This window comes from Schistocerca gregaria, unplaced genomic scaffold, assembly GCF_023897955.1.
Source record: "Schistocerca gregaria isolate iqSchGreg1 unplaced genomic scaffold, iqSchGreg1.2 ptg000445l, whole genome shotgun sequence".
In the NCBI taxonomy this organism is placed as follows: Eukaryota; Metazoa; Arthropoda; class Insecta; order Orthoptera; family Acrididae; genus Schistocerca; species Schistocerca gregaria.
This window is the reverse complement of record NW_026061867.1, coordinates 271,058-291,313: the sequence shown is the minus strand read 5'-3', so window position 1 is coordinate 291,313 and position 20,256 is coordinate 271,058. Positions and strand designations below refer to the sequence as shown.

At 50.3% G+C, this 20,256-nt stretch overlaps 27 non-coding genes across 27 annotated transcripts; all 27 read right to left on the bottom strand.

Moving 5' to 3' along the window:
- Positions 1–337: 337 nt before the first annotated feature.
- Trnas-uga (transfer RNA serine (anticodon UGA)) lies at positions 338–419 on the bottom strand. The gene has a single exon. It is a non-coding gene; the product is annotated as a tRNA-Ser (tRNA).
- Positions 420–1,346: 927 nt separating this feature from the next.
- Positions 1,347–1,419, bottom strand: Trnak-uuu (transfer RNA lysine (anticodon UUU)). The gene has a single exon. It is a non-coding gene; the product is annotated as a tRNA-Lys (tRNA).
- A 538-nt stretch (positions 1,420–1,957) lies between these two features.
- Trnaf-gaa (transfer RNA phenylalanine (anticodon GAA)) lies at positions 1,958–2,030 on the bottom strand. Its single transcript has one exon. It is a non-coding gene; the product is annotated as a tRNA-Phe (tRNA).
- A 579-nt stretch (positions 2,031–2,609) lies between these two features.
- Positions 2,610–2,691, bottom strand: Trnas-uga (transfer RNA serine (anticodon UGA)). Its single transcript has one exon. It is a non-coding gene; the product is annotated as a tRNA-Ser (tRNA).
- A 927-nt stretch (positions 2,692–3,618) lies between these two features.
- Positions 3,619–3,691, bottom strand: Trnak-uuu (transfer RNA lysine (anticodon UUU)). Its single transcript has one exon. It is a non-coding gene; the product is annotated as a tRNA-Lys (tRNA).
- A 537-nt stretch (positions 3,692–4,228) lies between these two features.
- Positions 4,229–4,301, bottom strand: Trnaf-gaa (transfer RNA phenylalanine (anticodon GAA)). The gene has a single exon. It is a non-coding gene; the product is annotated as a tRNA-Phe (tRNA).
- A 580-nt stretch (positions 4,302–4,881) lies between these two features.
- Positions 4,882–4,963, bottom strand: Trnas-uga (transfer RNA serine (anticodon UGA)). The gene has a single exon. It is a non-coding gene; the product is annotated as a tRNA-Ser (tRNA).
- Positions 4,964–5,890: 927 nt separating this feature from the next.
- Trnak-uuu (transfer RNA lysine (anticodon UUU)) lies at positions 5,891–5,963 on the bottom strand. The gene has a single exon. It is a non-coding gene; the product is annotated as a tRNA-Lys (tRNA).
- Positions 5,964–6,500: 537 nt separating this feature from the next.
- Positions 6,501–6,573, bottom strand: Trnaf-gaa (transfer RNA phenylalanine (anticodon GAA)). Its single transcript has one exon. It is a non-coding gene; the product is annotated as a tRNA-Phe (tRNA).
- A 579-nt stretch (positions 6,574–7,152) lies between these two features.
- On the bottom strand, positions 7,153–7,234 carry Trnas-uga (transfer RNA serine (anticodon UGA)). The gene has a single exon. It is a non-coding gene; the product is annotated as a tRNA-Ser (tRNA).
- A 927-nt stretch (positions 7,235–8,161) lies between these two features.
- Trnak-uuu (transfer RNA lysine (anticodon UUU)) lies at positions 8,162–8,234 on the bottom strand. The gene has a single exon. It is a non-coding gene; the product is annotated as a tRNA-Lys (tRNA).
- Positions 8,235–8,771: 537 nt separating this feature from the next.
- Trnaf-gaa (transfer RNA phenylalanine (anticodon GAA)) lies at positions 8,772–8,844 on the bottom strand. The gene has a single exon. It is a non-coding gene; the product is annotated as a tRNA-Phe (tRNA).
- Positions 8,845–9,423: 579 nt separating this feature from the next.
- On the bottom strand, positions 9,424–9,505 carry Trnas-uga (transfer RNA serine (anticodon UGA)). The gene has a single exon. It is a non-coding gene; the product is annotated as a tRNA-Ser (tRNA).
- Positions 9,506–10,432: 927 nt separating this feature from the next.
- On the bottom strand, positions 10,433–10,505 carry Trnak-uuu (transfer RNA lysine (anticodon UUU)). Its single transcript has one exon. It is a non-coding gene; the product is annotated as a tRNA-Lys (tRNA).
- Positions 10,506–11,042: 537 nt separating this feature from the next.
- Positions 11,043–11,115, bottom strand: Trnaf-gaa (transfer RNA phenylalanine (anticodon GAA)). The gene has a single exon. It is a non-coding gene; the product is annotated as a tRNA-Phe (tRNA).
- Positions 11,116–11,694: 579 nt separating this feature from the next.
- On the bottom strand, positions 11,695–11,776 carry Trnas-uga (transfer RNA serine (anticodon UGA)). Its single transcript has one exon. It is a non-coding gene; the product is annotated as a tRNA-Ser (tRNA).
- Positions 11,777–12,703: 927 nt separating this feature from the next.
- Positions 12,704–12,776, bottom strand: Trnak-uuu (transfer RNA lysine (anticodon UUU)). The gene has a single exon. It is a non-coding gene; the product is annotated as a tRNA-Lys (tRNA).
- A 537-nt stretch (positions 12,777–13,313) lies between these two features.
- Positions 13,314–13,386, bottom strand: Trnaf-gaa (transfer RNA phenylalanine (anticodon GAA)). The gene has a single exon. It is a non-coding gene; the product is annotated as a tRNA-Phe (tRNA).
- A 579-nt stretch (positions 13,387–13,965) lies between these two features.
- On the bottom strand, positions 13,966–14,047 carry Trnas-uga (transfer RNA serine (anticodon UGA)). The gene has a single exon. It is a non-coding gene; the product is annotated as a tRNA-Ser (tRNA).
- A 927-nt stretch (positions 14,048–14,974) lies between these two features.
- Positions 14,975–15,047, bottom strand: Trnak-uuu (transfer RNA lysine (anticodon UUU)). Its single transcript has one exon. It is a non-coding gene; the product is annotated as a tRNA-Lys (tRNA).
- Positions 15,048–15,584: 537 nt separating this feature from the next.
- On the bottom strand, positions 15,585–15,657 carry Trnaf-gaa (transfer RNA phenylalanine (anticodon GAA)). The gene has a single exon. It is a non-coding gene; the product is annotated as a tRNA-Phe (tRNA).
- A 579-nt stretch (positions 15,658–16,236) lies between these two features.
- Trnas-uga (transfer RNA serine (anticodon UGA)) lies at positions 16,237–16,318 on the bottom strand. The gene has a single exon. It is a non-coding gene; the product is annotated as a tRNA-Ser (tRNA).
- A 927-nt stretch (positions 16,319–17,245) lies between these two features.
- On the bottom strand, positions 17,246–17,318 carry Trnak-uuu (transfer RNA lysine (anticodon UUU)). The gene has a single exon. It is a non-coding gene; the product is annotated as a tRNA-Lys (tRNA).
- Positions 17,319–17,855: 537 nt separating this feature from the next.
- Trnaf-gaa (transfer RNA phenylalanine (anticodon GAA)) lies at positions 17,856–17,928 on the bottom strand. The gene has a single exon. It is a non-coding gene; the product is annotated as a tRNA-Phe (tRNA).
- A 579-nt stretch (positions 17,929–18,507) lies between these two features.
- On the bottom strand, positions 18,508–18,589 carry Trnas-uga (transfer RNA serine (anticodon UGA)). Its single transcript has one exon. It is a non-coding gene; the product is annotated as a tRNA-Ser (tRNA).
- A 927-nt stretch (positions 18,590–19,516) lies between these two features.
- Positions 19,517–19,589, bottom strand: Trnak-uuu (transfer RNA lysine (anticodon UUU)). Its single transcript has one exon. It is a non-coding gene; the product is annotated as a tRNA-Lys (tRNA).
- Positions 19,590–20,126: 537 nt separating this feature from the next.
- Positions 20,127–20,199, bottom strand: Trnaf-gaa (transfer RNA phenylalanine (anticodon GAA)). The gene has a single exon. It is a non-coding gene; the product is annotated as a tRNA-Phe (tRNA).
- Between the last annotated feature and the right edge of the window lie 57 nt (positions 20,200–20,256).

Genomic DNA, 20,256 nt, shown 5'->3' with positions numbered 1-20,256 from the left:
GAGGCAGAGGAAGGAGTGAGCCTCTCCAACGTGTGTGAGGCAGTATCTAGCAGATACACGCGGTAAAACGTTTGACTTGCGTTTGCTCATTAATTGCTACACGTCATCGTCTGCAAGCTAAAATAATCACATCTGCACTGCCCAAAGAGGCGACACTTGCACTGACACCTGGTGGACGGTTGTGAGACGAGGAGATGAGCTGTGGCTTCTGGGCACGACTGTAGCGCTGCACCCTGGAGCCAAGAACACTGCACCTTGCTGGCGGCCCACGTGTTTAGTAGTGACGCAACTGCTAGGATGCAGCTGAACGTCCATCTTCTGAGAGCGAGAAAATTTCCGCAGTCGGCAGGACTCGAACCTACGCTCCCAGAGGGAATCTGATTTCAAGTCAGACGCCTTAACCACTCGGCCACGACTGCACGTCTCAGAAGCGTCTCTCGACAACTGAAACTACCACCTTTGCAAGCAATCTCATGGCAGAAGGCAGCATGGGCTCACTCTTTTCTGTAGTGATTCCACTGCCAGCACATTAGACGTTACGAAAGTGTATTAATTTTCGCCCCGACAGGGACTAGAACCCAGGACCCTTTGGTTGAAAACCTAACGCTCTACCGACTGAGCTATCCGCACCCACGCACGAGCATTGTCATACAGCTGCGTCGTGTGCGAGTGATTCGCATGTCGTAATTGCTGGCTTGTGGCTCCAATGGCGACTTCACCGACTTCCCACTGACGCGCCGCTGACGCTAGTTTTCTGGCGTCTTAAGGGATGGACATACTTGCAAGTAGCTGCGAGATCATTGAAAAGAAACGCGGCGCCATTGCTTTTGCCGCACTCGACTGATTGAATTGCAATTCCTAAAAAGGAATGAACCTTCACTCTGTCTAACAATTTCAAGCACGTGTGTGTACTCACGAACTCGGCGAAGGCGCGAGAAAATGACGGGGGCGCACTCGTGGGCCTGCGACGGCTTCCTGCAGTCACATCGTCAGTGCGAGGTGGACCGGTAGGCACAGGAAGCAGCGGCCGTCGTGAAACTCAGCATTCTTAAACGGAAATTTTCGTCTTGTTTAGAATGGCGTCATTGGTTTGCACGCTCATTCATGCGTGTGAAAGTATTTGCTGCTCTTTACGCAGAATCGCACGCAGCCGGCGGGATTCGAAACTACTTTCGAGTCAGACGCCTTAACCACTCGGCCACGGCTGCCCCGAACGCAGCGTTCTCCCGACACGTGCAAATTGAACCGTTTAAAGCACTGTGGTGTCAGAAAACGGCGTTGCTGCATTCTTTTCCGTAGTGTTTCCACCACTACCAGAGGAAACGCTACCAAATTATTAAAATTTCCGCCCGAACAGGGACTTGAACCCTGGACCCTTAGGTTAAAAGCCTAATGCTCTACCGACTGAGCTATCCGGGCTCACAACGCCTTATGAAACATCTCACGATGCACAACGACACATTGACTCATGTCCTTTACTGTTGTGCAATCGCTGCATGGAGCTGTTAGTAGTTAAACGTCGCCTGAATGCTGTCTGCAAACTTATCGCGCAAAGCTCGTAACAGACCATCGAACAATGTTGACACACGATGCAAAAACAAACTGCAGCAGTCGTTACGTCTCATACGTTGGAGTAGAGGATTTACGTGTTTTGTCGACACTCATCGGGCAATTGGAAAATTCACAAGCACTTCGAATGCAATGTTTCCCACGTTTTCGCTCATTTCACGGTTCCGCTGGAGACGTTCTTCACCTCCTGGCACAAAACAGGGAACGCAGTCGGTAGGACGTTTTTTTTATTTTCTTACTTCTCAGAGAGTTGCCTACTGTGTTCCTCTTATGGCAAGCACTAGACAACCAGAACAGTTACAGAAGAGAGTCATGTCCGTTCTCGGCTCTAGTTACATTATCACAAAGTCAGAGCAATTCCATTGGCGTCGGCTGCAAAACGAAGCCATGCCGAAACCCGGGATCGAACCAGGGACCTTTAGATCTTCAGTCTAACGCTCTCCCAACTGAGCTATTTCGGCTGACGTACAGCGCCCCTCTTTTGCACGTCTGCCCCGTTGTCAATTTCACAGTCATCTTCGTCTGAAAGAACACAGGGACGCCGAAAGGCGAACAGCAGATGCAGTAAAGTACCACACACATTTCTTCTGCTTCCATCGTCGTAACTAGCAAACATGTCGACTCGATTCATGTAATATTGACTTCGCTGACGCTAGAAAAGCTGTGCTATATCGATGCCACGTGCAACTAGTGTGCAGAGAACGAGGCAGAGGAAGGAGTGAGCCTCTCCAACGTGTGTGAGGCAGTATCTAGCAGATACACGCGGTAAAACGTTTGACTTGCGTTTGCTCATTAATTGCTACACGTCATCGTCTGCAAGCTAAAATAATCACATCTGCACTGCCCAAAGAGGCGACACTTGCACTGACACCTGGTGGACGGTTGTGAGACGAGGAGATGAGCTGTGGCTTCTGGGCACGACTGTAGCGCTGCACCCTGGAGCCAAGAACACTGCACCTTGCTGGCGGCCCACGTGTTTAGTAGTGACGCAACTGCTAGGATGCAGCTGAACGTCCATCTTCTGAGAGCGAGAAAATTTCCGCAGTCGGCAGGACTCGAACCTACGCTCCCAGAGGGAATCTGATTTCAAGTCAGACGCCTTAACCACTCGGCCACGACTGCACGTCTCAGAAGCGTCTCTCGACAACTGAAACTACCACCTTTGCAAGCAATCTCATGGCAGAAGGCAGCATGGGCTCACTCTTTTCTGTAGTGATTCCACTGCCAGCACATTAGACGTTACGAAAGTGTATTAATTTTCGCCCCGACAGGGACTAGAACCCAGGACCCTTTGGTTGAAAACCTAACGCTCTACCGACTGAGCTATCCGCACCCACGCACGAGCATTGTCATACAGCTGCGTCGTGTGCGAGTGATTCGCATGTCGTAATTGCTGGCTTGTGGCTCCAATGGCGACTTCACCGACTTCCCACTGACGCGCCGCTGACGCTAGTTTTCTGGCGTCTTAAGGGATGGACATACTTGCAAGTAGCTGAGAGATCATTGAAAAGAAACGCGGCGCCATTGCTTTTGCCGCACTCGACTGATTGAATTGCAATTCCTAAAAAGGAATGAACCTTCGCTCTGTCCAACAATTTCAAGCACGTGTGTGTACTCACGAACTCGGCGAAGGCGCGAGAAAATGACGGGGGCGCACTCGTGGGCCTGCGACGGCTTCCTGCAGTCACATCGTCAGTGCGAGGTGGACCGGTAGGCACAGGAAGCAGCGGCCGTCGTGAAACTCAGCATTCTTAAACGGAAATTTTCGTCTTGTTTAGAATGGCGTCATTGGTTTGCACGCTCATTCATGCGTGTGAAAGTATTTGCTGCTCTTTACGCAGAATCGCACGCAGCCGGCGGGATTCGAAACTACTTTCGAGTCAGACGCCTTAACCACTCGGCCACGGCTGCCCCGAACGCAGCGTTCTCCCGACACGTGCAAATTGAACCGTTTAAAGCACTGTGGTGTCAGAAAACGGCGTTGCTGCATTCTTTTCCGTAGTGTTTCCACCACTACCAGAGGAAACGCTACCAAATTATTAAAATTTCCGCCCGAACAGGGACTTGAACCCTGGACCCTTAGGTTAAAAGCCTAATGCTCTACCGACTGAGCTATCCGGGCTCACAACGCCTTATGAAACATCTCACGATGCACAACGACACATTGACTCATGTCCTTTACTGTTGTGCAATCGCTGCATGGAGCTGTTAGTAGTTAAACGTCGCCTGAATGCTGTCTGCAAACTTATCGCGCAAAGCTCGTAACAGACCATCGAACAATGTTGACACACGATGCAAAAACAAACTGCAGCAGTCGTTACGTCTCATACGTTGGAGTAGAGGATTTACGTGTTTTGTCGACACTCATCGGGCAATTGGAAAATTCACAAGCACTTCGAATGCAATGTTTCCCACGTTTTCGCTCATTTCACGGTTCCGCTGGAGACGTTCTTCACCTCCTGGCACAAAACAGGGAACGCAGTCGGTAGGACGTTTTTTTATTTTCTTACTTCTCAGAGAGTTGCCTACTGTGTTCCTCTTATGGCAAGCACTAGACAACCAGAACAGTTACAGAAGAGAGTCATGTCCGTTCTCGGCTCTAGTTACATTATCACAAAGTCAGAGCAATTCCATTGGCGTCGGCTGCAAAACGAAGCCATGCCGAAACCCGGGATCGAACCAGGGACCTTTAGATCTTCAGTCTAACGCTCTCCCAACTGAGCTATTTCGGCTGACGTACAGCGCGCCCTCTTTTGCACGTCTGCCCCGTTGTCAATTTCACAGTCATCTTCGTCTGAAAGAACACAGGGACGCCGAAAGGCGAACAGCAGATGCAGTAAAGTACCACACACATTTCTTCTGCTTCCATCGTCGTAACTAGCAAACATGTCGACTCGATTCATGTAATATTGACTTCGCTGACGCTAGAAAAGCTGTGCTATATCGATGCCACGTGCAACTAGTGTGCAGAGAACGAGGCAGAGGAAGGAGTGAGCCTCTCCAACGTGTGTGAGGCAGTATCTAGCAGATACACGCGGTAAAACGTTTGACTTGCGTTTGCTCATTAATTGCTACACGTCATCGTCTGCAAGCTAAAATAATCACATCTGCACTGCCCAAAGAGGCGACACTTGCACTGACACCTGGTGGACGGTTGTGAGACGAGGAGATGAGCTGTGGCTTCTGGGCACGACTGTAGCGCTGCACCCTGGAGCCAAGAACACTGCACCTTGCTGGCGGCCCACGTGTTTAGTAGTGACGCAACTGCTAGGATGCAGCTGAACGTCCATCTTCTGAGAGCGAGAAAATTTCCGCAGTCGGCAGGACTCGAACCTACGCTCCCAGAGGGAATCTGATTTCAAGTCAGACGCCTTAACCACTCGGCCACGACTGCACGTCTCAGAAGCGTCTCTCGACAACTGAAACTCCCACCTTTGCAAGCAATCTCATGGCAGAAGGCAGCATGGGCTCACTCTTTTCTGTAGTGATTCCACTGCCAGCACATTAGACGTTACGAAAGTGTATTAATTTTCGCCCCGACAGGGACTAGAACCCAGGACCCTTTGGTTGAAAACCTAACGCTCTACCGACTGAGCTATCCGCACCCACGCACGAGCATTGTCATACAGCTGCGTCGTGTGCGAGTGATTCGCATGTCGTAATTGCTGGCTTGTGGCTCCAATGGCGACTTCACCGACTTCCCACTGACGCGCCGCTGACGCTAGTTTTCTGGCGTCTTAAGGGATGGACATACTTGCAAGTAGCTGCGAGATCATTGAAAAGAAACGCGGCGCCATTGCTTTTGCCGCACTCGACTGATTGAATTGCAATTCCTAAAAAGGAATGAACCTTCGCTCTGTCCAACAATTTCAAGCACGTGTGTGTACTCACGAACTCGGCGAAGGCGCGAGAAAATGACGGGGGCGCACTCGTGGGCCTGCGACGGCTTCCTGCAGTCACATCGTCAGTGCGAGGTGGACCGGTAGGCACAGGAAGCAGCGGCCGTCGTGAAACTCAGCATTCTTAAACGGAAATTTTCGTCTTGTTTAGAATGGCGTCATTGGTTTGCACGCTCATTCATGCGTGTGAAAGTATTTGCTGCTCTTTACGCAGAATCGCACGCAGCCGGCGGGATTCGAAACTACTTTCGAGTCAGACGCCTTAACCACTCGGCCACGGCTGCCCCGAACGCAGCGTTCTCCCGACACGTGCAAATTGAACCGTTTAAAGCACTGTGGTGTCAGAAAACGGCGTTGCTGCATTCTTTTCCGTAGTGTTTCCACCACTACCAGAGGAAACGCTACCAAATTATTAAAATTTCCGCCCGAACAGGGACTTGAACCCTGGACCCTTAGGTTAAAAGCCTAATGCTCTACCGACTGAGCTATCCGGGCTCACAACGCCTTATGAAACATCTCACGATGCACAACGACACATTGACTCATGTCCTTTACTGTTGTGCAATCGCTGCATGGAGCTGTTAGTAGTTAAACGTCGCCTGAATGCTGTCTGCAAACTTATCGCGCAAAGCTCGTAACAGACCATCGAACAATGTTGACACACGATGCAAAAACAAACTGCAGCAGTCGTTACGTCTCATACGTTGGAGTAGAGGATTTACGTGTTTTGTCGACACTCATCGGGCAATTGGAAAATTCACAAGCACTTCGAATGCAATGTTTCCCACGTTTTCGCTCATTTCACGGTTCCGCTGGAGACGTTCTTCACCTCCTGGCACAAAACAGGGAACGCAGTCGGTAGGACGTTTTTTTATTTTCTTACTTCTCAGAGAGTTGCCTACTGTGTTCCTCTTATGGCAAGCACTAGACAACCAGAACAGTTACAGAAGAGAGTCATGTCCGTTCTCGGCTCTAGTTACATTATCACAAAGTCAGAGCAATTCCATTGGCGTCGGCTGCAAAACGAAGCCATGCCGAAACCCGGGATCGAACCAGGGACCTTTAGATCTTCAGTCTAACGCTCTCCCAACTGAGCTATTTCGGCTGACGTACAGCGCCCCTCTTTTGCACGTCTGCCCCGTTGTCAATTTCACAGTCATCTTCGTCTGAAAGAACACAGGGACGCCGAAAGGCGAACAGCAGATGCAGTAAAGTACCACACACATTTCTTCTGCTTCCATCGTCGTAACTAGCAAACATGTCGACTCGATTCATGTAATATTGACTTCGCTGACGCTAGAAAAGCTGTGCTATATCGATGCCACGTGCAACTAGTGTGCAGAGAACGAGGCAGAGGAAGGAGTGAGCCTCTCCAACGTGTGTGAGGCAGTATCTAGCAGATACACGCGGTAAAACGTTTGACTTGCGTTTGCTCATTAATTGCTACACGTCATCGTCTGCAAGCTAAAATAATCACATCTGCACTGCCCAGAGAGGCGACACTTGCACTGACACCTGGTGGACGGTTGTGAGACGAGGAGATGAGCTGTGGCTTCTGGGCACGACTGTAGCGCTGCACCCTGGAGCCAAGAACACTGCACCTTGCTGGCGGCCCACGTGTTTAGTAGTGACGCAACTGCTAGGATGCAGCTGAACGTCCATCTTCTGAGAGCGAGAAAATTTCCGCAGTCGGCAGGACTCGAACCTACGCTCCCAGAGGGAATCTGATTTCAAGTCAGACGCCTTAACCACTCGGCCACGACTGCACGTCTCAGAAGCGTCTCTCGACAACTGAAACTACCACCTTTGCAAGCAATCTCATGGCAGAAGGCAGCATGGGCTCACTCTTTTCTGTAGTGATTCCACTGCCAGCACATTAGACGTTACGAAAGTGTATTAATTTTCGCCCCGACAGGGACTAGAACCCAGGACCCTTTGGTTGAAAACCTAACGCTCTACCGACTGAGCTATCCGCACCCACGCATGAGCATTGTCATACAGCTGCGTCGTGTGCGAGTGATTCGCATGTCGTAATTGCTGGCTTGTGGCTCCAATGGCGACTTCACCGACTTCCCACTGACGCGCCGCTGACGCTAGTTTTCTGGCGTCTTAAGGGATGGACATACTTGCAAGTAGCTGAGAGATCATTGAAAAGAAACGCGGTGCCATTGCTTTTGCCGCACTCGACTGATTGAATTGCAATTCCTAAAAAGGAATGAACCTTCGCTCTGTCCAACAATTTCAAGCACGTGTGTGTACTCACGAACTCGGCGAAGGCGCGAGAAAATGACGGGGGCGCACTCGTGGGCCTGCGACGGCTTCCTGCAGTCACATCGTCAGTGCGAGGTGGACCGGTAGGCACAGGAAGCAGCGGCCGTCGTGAAACTCAGCATTCTTAAACGGAAATTTTCGTCTTGTTTAGAATGGCGTCATTGGTTTGCACGCTCATTCATGCGTGTGAAAGTATTTGCTGCTCTTTACGCAGAATCGCACGCAGCCGGCGGGATTCGAAACTACTTTCGAGTCAGACGCCTTAACCACTCGGCCACGGCTGCCCCGAACGCAGCGTTCTCCCGACACGTGCAAATTGAACCGTTTAAAGCACTGTGGTGTCAGAAAACGGCGTTGCTGCATTCTTTTCCGTAGTGTTTCCACCACTACCAGAGGAAACGCTACCAAATTATTAAAATTTCCGCCCGAACAGGGACTTGAACCCTGGACCCTTAGGTTAAAAGCCTAATGCTCTACCGACTGAGCTATCCGGGCTCACAACGCCTTATGAAACATCTCACGATGCACAACGACACATTGACTCATGTCCTTTACTGTTGTGCAATCGCTGCATGGAGCTGTTAGTAGTTAAACGTCGCCTGAATGCTGTCTGCAAACTTATCGCGCAAAGCTCGTAACAGACCATCGAACAATGTTGACACACGATGCAAAAACAAACTGCAGCAGTCGTTACGTCTCATACGTTGGAGTAGAGGATTTACGTGTTTTGTCGACACTCATCGGGCAATTGGAAAATTCACAAGCACTTCGAATGCAATGTTTCCCACGTTTTCGCTCATTTCACGGTTCCGCTGGAGACGTTCTTCACCTCCTGGCACAAAACAGGGAACGCAGTCGGTAGGACGTTTTTTTATTTTCTTACTTCTCAGAGAGTTGCCTACTGTGTTCCTCTTATGGCAAGCACTAGACAACCAGAACAGTTACAGAAGAGAGTCATGTCCGTTCTCGGCTCTAGTTACATTATCACAAAGTCAGAGCAATTCCATTGGCGTCGGCTGCAAAACGAAGCCATGCCGAAACCCGGGATCGAACCAGGGACCTTTAGATCTTCAGTCTAACGCTCTCCCAACTGAGCTATTTCGGCTGACGTACAGCGCCCCTCTTTTGCACGTCTGCCCCGTTGTCAATTTCACAGTCATCTTCGTCTGAAAGAACACAGGGACGCCGAAAGGCGAACAGCAGATGCAGTAAAGTACCACACACATTTCTTCTGCTTCCATCGTCGTAACTAGCAAACATGTCGACTCGATTCATGTAATATTGACTTCGCTGACGCTAGAAAAGCTGTGCTATATCGATGCCACGTGCAACTAGTGTGCAGAGAACGAGGCAGAGGAAGGAGTGAGCCTCTCCAACGTGTGTGAGGCAGTATCTAGCAGATACACGCGGTAAAACGTTTGACTTGCGTTTGCTCATTAATTGCTACACGTCATCGTCTGCAAGCTAAAATAATCACATCTGCACTGCCCAGAGAGGCGACACTTGCACTGACACCTGGTGGACGGTTGTGAGACGAGGAGATGAGCTGTGGCTTCTGGGCACGACTGTAGCGCTGCACCCTGGAGCCAAGAACACTGCACCTTGCTGGCGGCCCACGTGTTTAGTAGTGACGCAACTGCTAGGATGCAGCTGAACGTCCATCTTCTGAGAGCGAGAAAATTTCCGCAGTCGGCAGGACTCGAACCTACGCTCCCAGAGGGAATCTGATTTCAAGTCAGACGCCTTAACCACTCGGCCACGACTGCACGTCTCAGAAGCGTCTCTCGACAACTGAAACTCCCACCTTTGCAAGCAATCTCATGGCAGAAGGCAGCATGGGCTCACTCTTTTCTGTAGTGATTCCACTGCCAGCACATTAGACGTTACGAAAGTGTATTAATTTTCGCCCCGACAGGGACTAGAACCCAGGACCCTTTGGTTGAAAACCTAACGCTCTACCGACTGAGCTATCCGCACCCACGCACGAGCATTGTCATACAGCTGCGTCGTGTGCGAGTGATTCGCATGTCGTAATTGCTGGCTTGTGGCTCCAATGGCGACTTCACCGACTTCCCACTGACGCGCCGCTGACGCTAGTTTTCTGGCGTCTTAAGGGATGGACATACTTGCAAGTAGCTGAGAGATCATTGAAAAGAAACGCGGCGCCATTGCTTTTGCCGCACTCGACTGATTGAATTGCAATTCCTAAAAAGGAATGAACCTTCGCTCTGTCCAACAATTTCAAGCACGTGTGTGTACTCACGAACTCGGCGAAGGCGCGAGAAAATGACGGGGGCGCACTCGTGGGCCTGCGACGGCTTCCTGCAGTCACATCGTCAGTGCGAGGTGGACCGGTAGGCACAGGAAGCAGCGGCCGTCGTGGAACTCAGCATTCTTAAACGGAAATTTTCGTCTTGTTTAGAATGGCGTCATTGGTTTGCACGCTCATTCATGCGTGTGAAAGTATTTGCTGCTCTTTACGCAGAATCGCACGCAGCCGGCGGGATTCGAAACTACTTTCGAGTCAGACGCCTTAACCACTCGGCCACGGCTGCCCCGAACGCAGCGTTCTCCCGACACGTGCAAATTGAACCGTTTAAAGCACTGTGGTGTCAGAAAACGGCGTTGCTGCATTCTTTTCCGTAGTGTTTCCACCACTACCAGAGGAAACGCTACCAAATTATTAAAATTTCCGCCCGAACAGGGACTTGAACCCTGGACCCTTAGGTTAAAAGCCTAATGCTCTACCGACTGAGCTATCCGGGCTCACAACGCCTTATGAAACATCTCACGATGCACAACGACACATTGACTCATGTCCTTTACTGTTGTGCAATCGCTGCATGGAGCTGTTAGTAGTTAAACGTCGCCTGAATGCTGTCTGCAAACTTATCGCGCAAAGCTCGTAACAGACCATCGAACAATGTTGACACACGATGCAAAAACAAACTGCAGCAGTCGTTACGTCTCATACGTTGGAGTAGAGGATTTACGTGTTTTGTCGACACTCATCGGGCAATTGGAAAATTCACAAGCACTTCGAATGCAATGTTTCCCACGTTTTCGCTCATTTCACGGTTCCGCTGGAGACGTTCTTCACCTCCTGGCACAAAACAGGGAACGCAGTCGGTAGGACGTTTTTTTATTTTCTTACTTCTCAGAGAGTTGCCTACTGTGTTCCTCTTATGGCAAGCACTAGACAACCAGAACAGTTACAGAAGAGAGTCATGTCCGTTCTCGGCTCTAGTTACATTATCACAAAGTCAGAGCAATTCCATTGGCGTCGGCTGCAAAACGAAGCCATGCCGAAACCCGGGATCGAACCAGGGACCTTTAGATCTTCAGTCTAACGCTCTCCCAACTGAGCTATTTCGGCTGACGTACAGCGCCCCTCTTTTGCACGTCTGCCCCGTTGTCAATTTCACAGTCATCTTCGTCTGAAAGAACACAGGGACGCCGAAAGGCGAACAGCAGATGCAGTAAAGTACCACACACATTTCTTCTGCTTCCATCGTCGTAACTAGCAAACATGTCGACTCGATTCATGTAATATTGACTTCGCTGACGCTAGAAAAGCTGTGCTATATCGATGCCACGTGCAACTAGTGTGCAGAGAACGAGGCAGAGGAAGGAGTGAGCCTCTCCAACGTGTGTGAGGCAGTATCTAGCAGATACACGCGGTAAAACGTTTGACTTGCGTTTGCTCATTAATTGCTACACGTCATCGTCTGCAAGCTAAAATAATCACATCTGCACTGCCCAAAGAGGCGACACTTGCACTGACACCTGGTGGACGGTTGTGAGACGAGGAGATGAGCTGTGGCTTCTGGGCACGACTGTAGCGCTGCACCCTGGAGCCAAGAACACTGCACCTTGCTGGCGGCCCACGTGTTTAGTAGTGACGCAACTGCTAGGATGCAGCTGAACGTCCATCTTCTGAGAGCGAGAAAATTTCCGCAGTCGGCAGGACTCGAACCTACGCTCCCAGAGGGAATCTGATTTCAAGTCAGACGCCTTAACCACTCGGCCACGACTGCACGTCTCAGAAGCGTCTCTCGACAACTGAAACTACCACCTTTGCAAGCAATCTCATGGCAGAAGGCAGCATGGGCTCACTCTTTTCTGTAGTGATTCCACTGCCAGCACATTAGACGTTACGAAAGTGTATTAATTTTCGCCCCGACAGGGACTAGAACCCAGGACCCTTTGGTTGAAAACCTAACGCTCTACCGACTGAGCTATCCGCACCCACGCACGAGCATTGTCATACAGCTGCGTCGTGTGCGAGTGATTCGCATGTCGTAATTGCTGGCTTGTGGCTCCAATGGCGACTTCACCGACTTCCCACTGACGCGCCGCTGACGCTAGTTTTCTGGCGTCTTAAGGGATGGACATACTTGCAAGTAGCTGCGAGATCATTGAAAAGAAACGCGGCGCCATTGCTTTTGCCGCACTCGACTGATTGAATTGCAATTCCTAAAAAGGAATGAACCTTCGCTCTGTCCAACAATTTCAAGCACGTGTGTGTACTCACGAACTCGGCGAAGGCGCGAGAAAATGACGGGGGCGCACTCGTGGGCCTGCGACGGCTTCCTGCAGTCACATCGTCAGTGCGAGGTGGACCGGTAGGCACAGGAAGCAGCGGCCGTCGTGAAACTCAGCATTCTTAAACGGAAATTTTCGTCTTGTTTAGAATGGCGTCATTGGTTTGCACGCTCATTCATGCGTGTGAAAGTATTTGCTGCTCTTTACGCAGAATCGCACGCAGCCGGCGGGATTCGAAACTACTTTCGAGTCAGACGCCTTAACCACTCGGCCACGGCTGCCCCGAACGCAGCGTTCTCCCGACACGTGCAAATTGAACCGTTTAAAGCACTGTGGTGTCAGAAAACGGCGTTGCTGCATTCTTTTCCGTAGTGTTTCCACCACTACCAGAGGAAACGCTACCAAATTATTAAAATTTCCGCCCGAACAGGGACTTGAACCCTGGACCCTTAGGTTAAAAGCCTAATGCTCTACCGACTGAGCTATCCGGGCTCACAACGCCTTATGAAACATCTCACGATGCACAACGACACATTGACTCATGTCCTTTACTGTTGTGCAATCGCTGCATGGAGCTGTTAGTAGTTAAACGTCGCCTGAATGCTGTCTGCAAACTTATCGCGCAAAGCTCGTAACAGACCATCGAACAATGTTGACACACGATGCAAAAACAAACTGCAGCAGTCGTTACGTCTCATACGTTGGAGTAGAGGATTTACGTGTTTTGTCGACACTCATCGGGCAATTGGAAAATTCACAAGCACTTCGAATGCAATGTTTCCCACGTTTTCGCTCATTTCACGGTTCCGCTGGAGACGTTCTTCACCTCCTGGCACAAAACAGGGAACGCAGTCGGTAGGACGTTTTTTTATTTTCTTACTTCTCAGAGAGTTGCCTACTGTGTTCCTCTTATGGCAAGCACTAGACAACCAGAACAGTTACAGAAGAGAGTCATGTCCGTTCTCGGCTCTAGTTACATTATCACAAAGTCAGAGCAATTCCATTGGCGTCGGCTGCAAAACGAAGCCATGCCGAAACCCGGGATCGAACCAGGGACCTTTAGATCTTCAGTCTAACGCTCTCCCAACTGAGCTATTTCGGCTGACGTACAGCGCCCCTCTTTTGCACGTCTGCCCCGTTGTCAATTTCACAGTCATCTTCGTCTGAAAGAACACAGGGACGCCGAAAGGCGAACAGCAGATGCAGTAAAGTACCACACACATTTCTTCTGCTTCCATCGTCGTAACTAGCAAACATGTCGACTCGATTCATGTAATATTGACTTCGCTGACGCTAGAAAAGCTGTGCTATATCGATGCCACGTGCATCTAGTGTGCAGAGAACGAGGCAGAGGAAGGAGTGAGCCTCTCCAACGTGTGTGAGGCAGTATCTAGCAGATACACGCGGTAAAACGTTTGACTTGCGTTTGCTCATTAATTGCTACACGTCATCGTCTGCAAGCTAAAATAATCACATCTGCACTGCCCAGAGAGGCGACACTTGCACTGACACCTGGTGGACGGTTGTGAGACGAGGAGATGAGCTGTGGCTTCTGGGCACGACTGTAGCGCTGCACCCTGGAGCCAAGAACACTGCACCTTGCTGGCGGCCCACGTGTTTAGTAGTGACGCAACTGCTAGGATGCAGCTGAACGTCCATCTTCTGAGAGCGAGAAAATTTCCGCAGTCGGCAGGACTCGAACCTACGCTCCCAGAGGGAATCTGATTTCAAGTCAGACGCCTTAACCACTCGGCCACGACTGCACGTCTCAGAAGCGTCTCTCGACAACTGAAACTCCCACCTTTGCAAGCAATCTCATGGCAGAAGGCAGCATGGGCTCACTCTTTTCTGTAGTGATTCCACTGCCAGCACATTAGACGTTACGAAAGTGTATTAATTTTCGCCCCGACAGGGACTAGAACCCAGGACCCTTTGGTTGAAAACCTAACGCTCTACCGACTGAGCTATCCGCACCCACGCACGAGCATTGTCATACAGCTGCGTCGTGTGCGAGTGATTCGCATGTCGTAATTGCTGGCTTGTGGCTCCAATGGCGACTTCACCGACTTCCCACTGACGCGCCGCTGACGCTAGTTTTCTGGCGTCTTAAGGGATGGACATACTTGCAAGTAGCTGCGAGATCATTGAAAAGAAACGCGGCGCCATTGCTTTTGCCGCACTCGACTGATTGAATTGCAATTCCTAAAAAGGAATGAACCTTCGCTCTGTCCAACAATTTCAAGCACGTGTGTGTACTCACGAACTCGGCGAAGGCGCGAGAAAATGACGGGGGCGCACTCGTGGGCCTGCGACGGCTTCCTGCAGTCACATCGTCAGTGCGAGGTGGACCGGTAGGCACAGGAAGCAGCGGCCGTCGTGAAACTCAGCATTCTTAAACGGAAATTTTCGTCTTGTTTAGAATGGCGTCATTGGTTTGCACGCTCATTCATGCGTGTGAAAGTATTTGCTGCTCTTTACGCAGAATCGCACGCAGCCGGCGGGATTCGAAACTACTTTCGAGTCAGACGCCTTAACCACTCGGCCACGGCTGCCCCGAACGCAGCGTTCTCCCGACACGTGCAAATTGAACCGTTTAAAGCACTGTGGTGTCAGAAAACGGCGTTGCTGCATTCTTTTCCGTAGTGTTTCCACCACTACCAGAGGAAACGCTACCAAATTATTAAAATTTCCGCCCGAACAGGGACTTGAAAGCTGGACCCTTAGGTTAAAAGCCTAATGCTCTACCGACTGAGCTATCCGGGCTCACAACGCCTTATGAAACATCTCACGATGCACAACGACACATTGACTCATGTCCTTTACTGTTGTGCAATCGCTGCATGGAGCTGTTAGTAGTTAAACGTCGCCTGAATGCTGTCTGCAAACTTATCGCGCAAAGCTCGTAACAGACCATCGAACAATGTTGACACACGATGCAAAAACAAACTGCAGCAGTCGTTACGTCTCATACGTTGGAGTAGAGGATTTACGTGTTTTGTCGACACTCATCGGGCAATTGGAAAATTCACAAGCACTTCGAATGCAATGTTTCCCACGTTTTCGCTCATTTCACGGTTCCGCTGGAGACGTTCTTCACCTCCTGGCACAAAACAGGGAACGCAGTCGGTAGGACGTTTTTTTATTTTCTTACTTCTCATAGAGTTGCCTACTGTGTTCCTCTTATGGCAAGCACTAGACAACCAGAACAGTTACAGAAGAGAGTCATGTCCGTTCTCGGCTCTAGTTACATTATCACAAAGTCAGAGCAATTCCATTGGCGTCGGCTGCAAAACGAAGCCGTGCCGAAACCCGGGATCGAACCAGGGACCTTTAGATCTTCAGTCTAACGCTCTCCCAACTGAGCTATTTCGGCTGACGTACAGCGCCCCTCTTTTGCACGTCTGCCCCGTTGTCAATTTCACAGTCATCTTCGTCTGAAAGAACACAGGGACGCCGAAAGGCGAACAGCAGATGCAGTAAAGTACCACACACATTTCTTCTGCTTCCATCGTCGTAACTAGCAAACATGTCGACTCGATTCATGTAATATTGACTTCGCTGACGCTAGAAAAGCTGTGCTATATCGATGCCACGTGCAACTAGTGTGCAGAGAACGAGGCAGAGGAAGGAGTGAGCCTCTCCAACGTGTGTGAGGCAGTATCTAGCAGATACACGCGGTAAAACGTTTGACTTGCGTTTGCTCATTAATTGCTACACGTCATCGTCTGCAAGCTAAAATAATCACATCTGCACTGCCCAGAGAGGCGACACTTGCACTGACACCTGGTGGACGGTTGTGAGACGAGGAGATGAGCTGTGGCTTCTGGGCACGACTGTAGCGCTGCACCCTGGAGCCAAGAACACTGCACCTTGCTGGCGGCCCACGTGTTTAGTAGTGACGCAACTGCTAGGATGCAGCTGAACGTTCATCTTCTGAGAGCGAGAAAATTTCCGCAGTCGGCAGGACTCGAACCTACGCTCCCAGAGGGAATCTGATTTCAAGTCAGACGCCTTAACCACTCGGCCACGACTGCACGTCTCAGAAGCGTCTCTCGACAACTGAAACTCCCACCTTTGCAAGCAATCTCATGGCAGAAGGCAGCATGGGCTCACTCTTTTCTGTAGTGATTCCACTGCCAGCACATTAGACGTTACGAAAGTGTATTAATTTTCGCCCCGACAGGGACTAGAACCCAGGACCCTTTGGTTGAAAACCTAACGCTCTACCGACTGAGCTATCCGCACCCACGCACGAGCATTGTCATACAGCTGCGTCGTGTGCGAGTGATTCGCATGTCGTAATTGCTGGCTTGTGGCTCCAATGGCGACTTCACCGACTTCCCACTGACGCGCCGCTGACGCTAGTTTTCTGGCGTCTTAAGGGATGGACATACTTGCAAGTAGCTGCGAGATCATTGAAAAGAAACGCGGCGCCATTGCTTTTGCCGCACTCGACTGATTGAATTGCAATTCCTAAAAAGGAATGAACCTTCGCTCTGTCCAACAATTTCAAGCACGTGTGTGTACTCACGAACTCGGCGAAGGCGCGAGAAAATGACGGGGGCGCACTCGTGGGCCTGCGACGGCTTCCTGCAGTCACATCGTCAGTGCGAGGTGGACCGGTAGGCACAGGAAGCAGCGGCCGTCGTGAAACTCAGCATTCTTAAACGGAAATTTTCGTCTTGTTTAGAATGGCGTCATTGGTTTGCACGCTCATTCATGCGTGTGAAAGTATTTGCTGCTCTTTACGCAGAATCGCACGCAGCCGGCGGGATTCGAAACTACTTTCGAGTCAGACGCCTTAACCACTCGGCCACGGCTGCCCCGAACGCAGCGTTCTCCCGACACGTGCAAATTGAACCGTTTAAAGCACTGTGGTGTCAGAAAACGGCGTTGCTGCATTCTTTTCCGTAGTGTTTCCACCACTACCAGAGGAAACGCTACCAAATTATTAAAATTTCCGCCCGAACAGGGACTTGAACCCTGGACCCTTAGGTTAAAAGCCTAATGCTCTACCGACTGAGCTATCCGGGCTCACAACGCCTTATGAAACATCTCACGATGCACAACGACACATTGACTCATGTCCTTTACTGTTGTGCAATCGCTGCATGGAGCTGTTAGTAGTTAAACGTCGCCTGAATGCTGTCTGCAAACTTATCGCGCAAAGCTCGTAACAGACCATCGAACAATGTTGACACACGATGCAAAAACAAACTGCAGCAGTCGTTACGTCTCATACGTTGGAGTAGAGGATTTACGTGTTTTGTCGACACTCATCGGGCAATTGGAAAATTCACAAGCACTTCGAATGCAATGTTTCCCACGTTTTCGCTCATTTCACGGTTCCGCTGGAGACGTTCTTCACCTCCTGGCACAAAACAGGGAACGCAGTCGGTAGGACGTTTTTTTATTTTCTTACTTCTCAGAGAGTTGCCTACTGTGTTCCTCTTATGGCAAGCACTAGACAACCAGAACAGTTACAGAAGAGAGTCATGTCCGTTCTCGGCTCTAGTTACATTATCACAAAGTCAGAGCAATTCCATTGGCGTCGGCTGCAAAACGAAGCCATGCCGAAACCCGGGATCGAACCGGGGACCTTTAGATCTTCAGTCTAACGCTCTCCCAACTGAGCTATTTCGGCTGACGTACAGCGCCCCTCTTTTGCACGTCTGCCCCGTTGTCAATTTCACAGTCATCTTCGTCTGAAAGAACACAGGGACGCCGAAAGGCGAACAGCAGATGCAGTAAAGTACCACACACATTTCTTCTGCTTCCATCGTCGTAACTAGCAAACATGTCGACTCGATTCATGTAATATTGACTTCGCTGACGCTAGAAAAGCTGTGCTATATCGATGCCACGTGCATCTAGTGTGCAGAGAACGAGGCAGAGGAAGGAGTGAGCCTCTCCAACGTGTGTGAGGCAGTATCTAGCAGATACACGCGGTAAAACGTTTGACTTGCGTTTGCTCATTAATTGCTACACGTCATCGTCTGCAAGCTAAAATAATCACATCTGCACTGCCCAGAGAGGCGACACTTGCACTGACACCTGGTGGACGGTTGTGAGACGAGGAGATGAGCTGTGGCTTCTGGGCACGGCTGTAGCGCTGCACCCTGGAGCCAAGAACACTGCACCTTGCTGGCGGCCCACGTGTTTAGTAGTGACGCAACTGCTAGGATGCAGCTGAACGTCCATCTTCTGAGAGCGAGAAAATTTCCGCAGTCGGCAGGACTCGAACCTACGCTCCCAGAGGGAATCTGATTTCAAGTCAGACGCCTTAACCACTCGGCCACGACTGCACGTCTCAGAAGCGTCTCTCGACAACTGAAACTACCACCTTTGCAAGCAATCTCATGGCAGAAGGCAGCATGGGCTCACTCTTTTCTGTAGTGATTCCACTGCCAGCACATTAGACGTTACGAAAGTGTATTAATTTTCGCCCCGACAGGGACTAGAACCCAGGACCCTTTGGTTGAAAACCTAACGCTCTACCGACTGAGCTATCCGCACCCACGCACGAGCATTGTCATACAGCTGCGTCGTGTGCGAGTGATTCGCATGTCGTAATTGCTGGCTTGTGGCTCCAATGGCGACTTCACCGACTTCCCACTGACGCGCCGCTGACGCTAGTTTTCTGGCGTCTTAAGGGATGGACATACTTGCAAGTAGCTGCGAGATCATTGAAAAGAAACGCGGCGCCATTGCTTTTGCCGCACTCGACTGATTGAATTGCAATTCCTAAAAAGGAATGAACCTTCGCTCTGTCCAACAATTTCAAGCACGTGTGTGTACTCACGAACTCGGCGAAGGCGCGAGAAAATGACGGGGGCGCACTCGTGGGCCTGCGACGGCTTCCTGCAGTCACATCGTCAGTGCGAGGTGGACCGGTAGGCACAGGAAGCAGCGGCCGTCGTGAAACTCAGCATTCTTAAACGGAAATTTTCGTCTTGTTTAGAATGGCGTCATTGGTTTGCACGCTCATTCATGCGTGTGAAAGTATTTGCTGCTCTTTACGCAGAATCGCACGCAGCCGGCGGGATTCGAAACTACTTTCGAGTCAGACGCCTTAACCACTCGGCCACGGCTGCCCCGAACGCAGCGTTCTCCCGACACGTGCAAATTGAACCGTTTAAAGCACTGTGGTGTCAGAAAACGGCGTTGCTGCATTCTTTTCCGTAGTGTTTCCACCACTACCAGAGGAAACGCTACCAAATTATTAAAATTTCCGCCCGAACAGGGACTTGAACCCTGGACCCTTAGGTTAAAAGCCTAATGCTCTACCGACTGAGCTATCCGGGCTCACAACGCCTTATGAAACATCTCACGATGCACAACGACACATTGACTCATGTCCTTTACTGTTGTGCAATCGCTGCATGGAGCTGTTAGTAGTTAAACGTCGCCTGAATGCTGTCTGCAAACTTATCGCGCAAAGCTCGTAACAGACCATCGAACAATGTTGACACACGATGCAAAAACAAACTGCAGCAGTCGTTACGTCTCATACGTTGGAGTAGAGGATTTACGTGTTTTGTCGACACTCATCGGGCAATTGGAAAATTCACAAGCACTTCGAATGCAATGTTTCCCACGTTTTCGCTCATTTCACGGTTCCGCTGGAGACGTTCTTCACCTCCTGGCACAAAACAGGGAACGCAGTCGGTAGGACGTTTTTTTATTTTCTTACTTCTCAGAGAGTTGCCTACTGTGTTCCTCTTATGGCAAGCACTAGACAACCAGAACAGTTACAGAAGAGAGTCATGTCCGTTCTCGGCTCTAGTTACATTATCACAAAGTCAGAGCAATTCCATTGGCGTCGGCTGCAAAACGAAGCCATGCCGAAACCCGGGATCGAACCAGGGACCTTTAGATCTTCAGTCTAACGCTCTCCCAACTGAGCTATTTCGGCTGACGTACAGCGCCCCTCTTTTGCACGTCTGCCCCGTTGTCAATTTCACAGTCATCT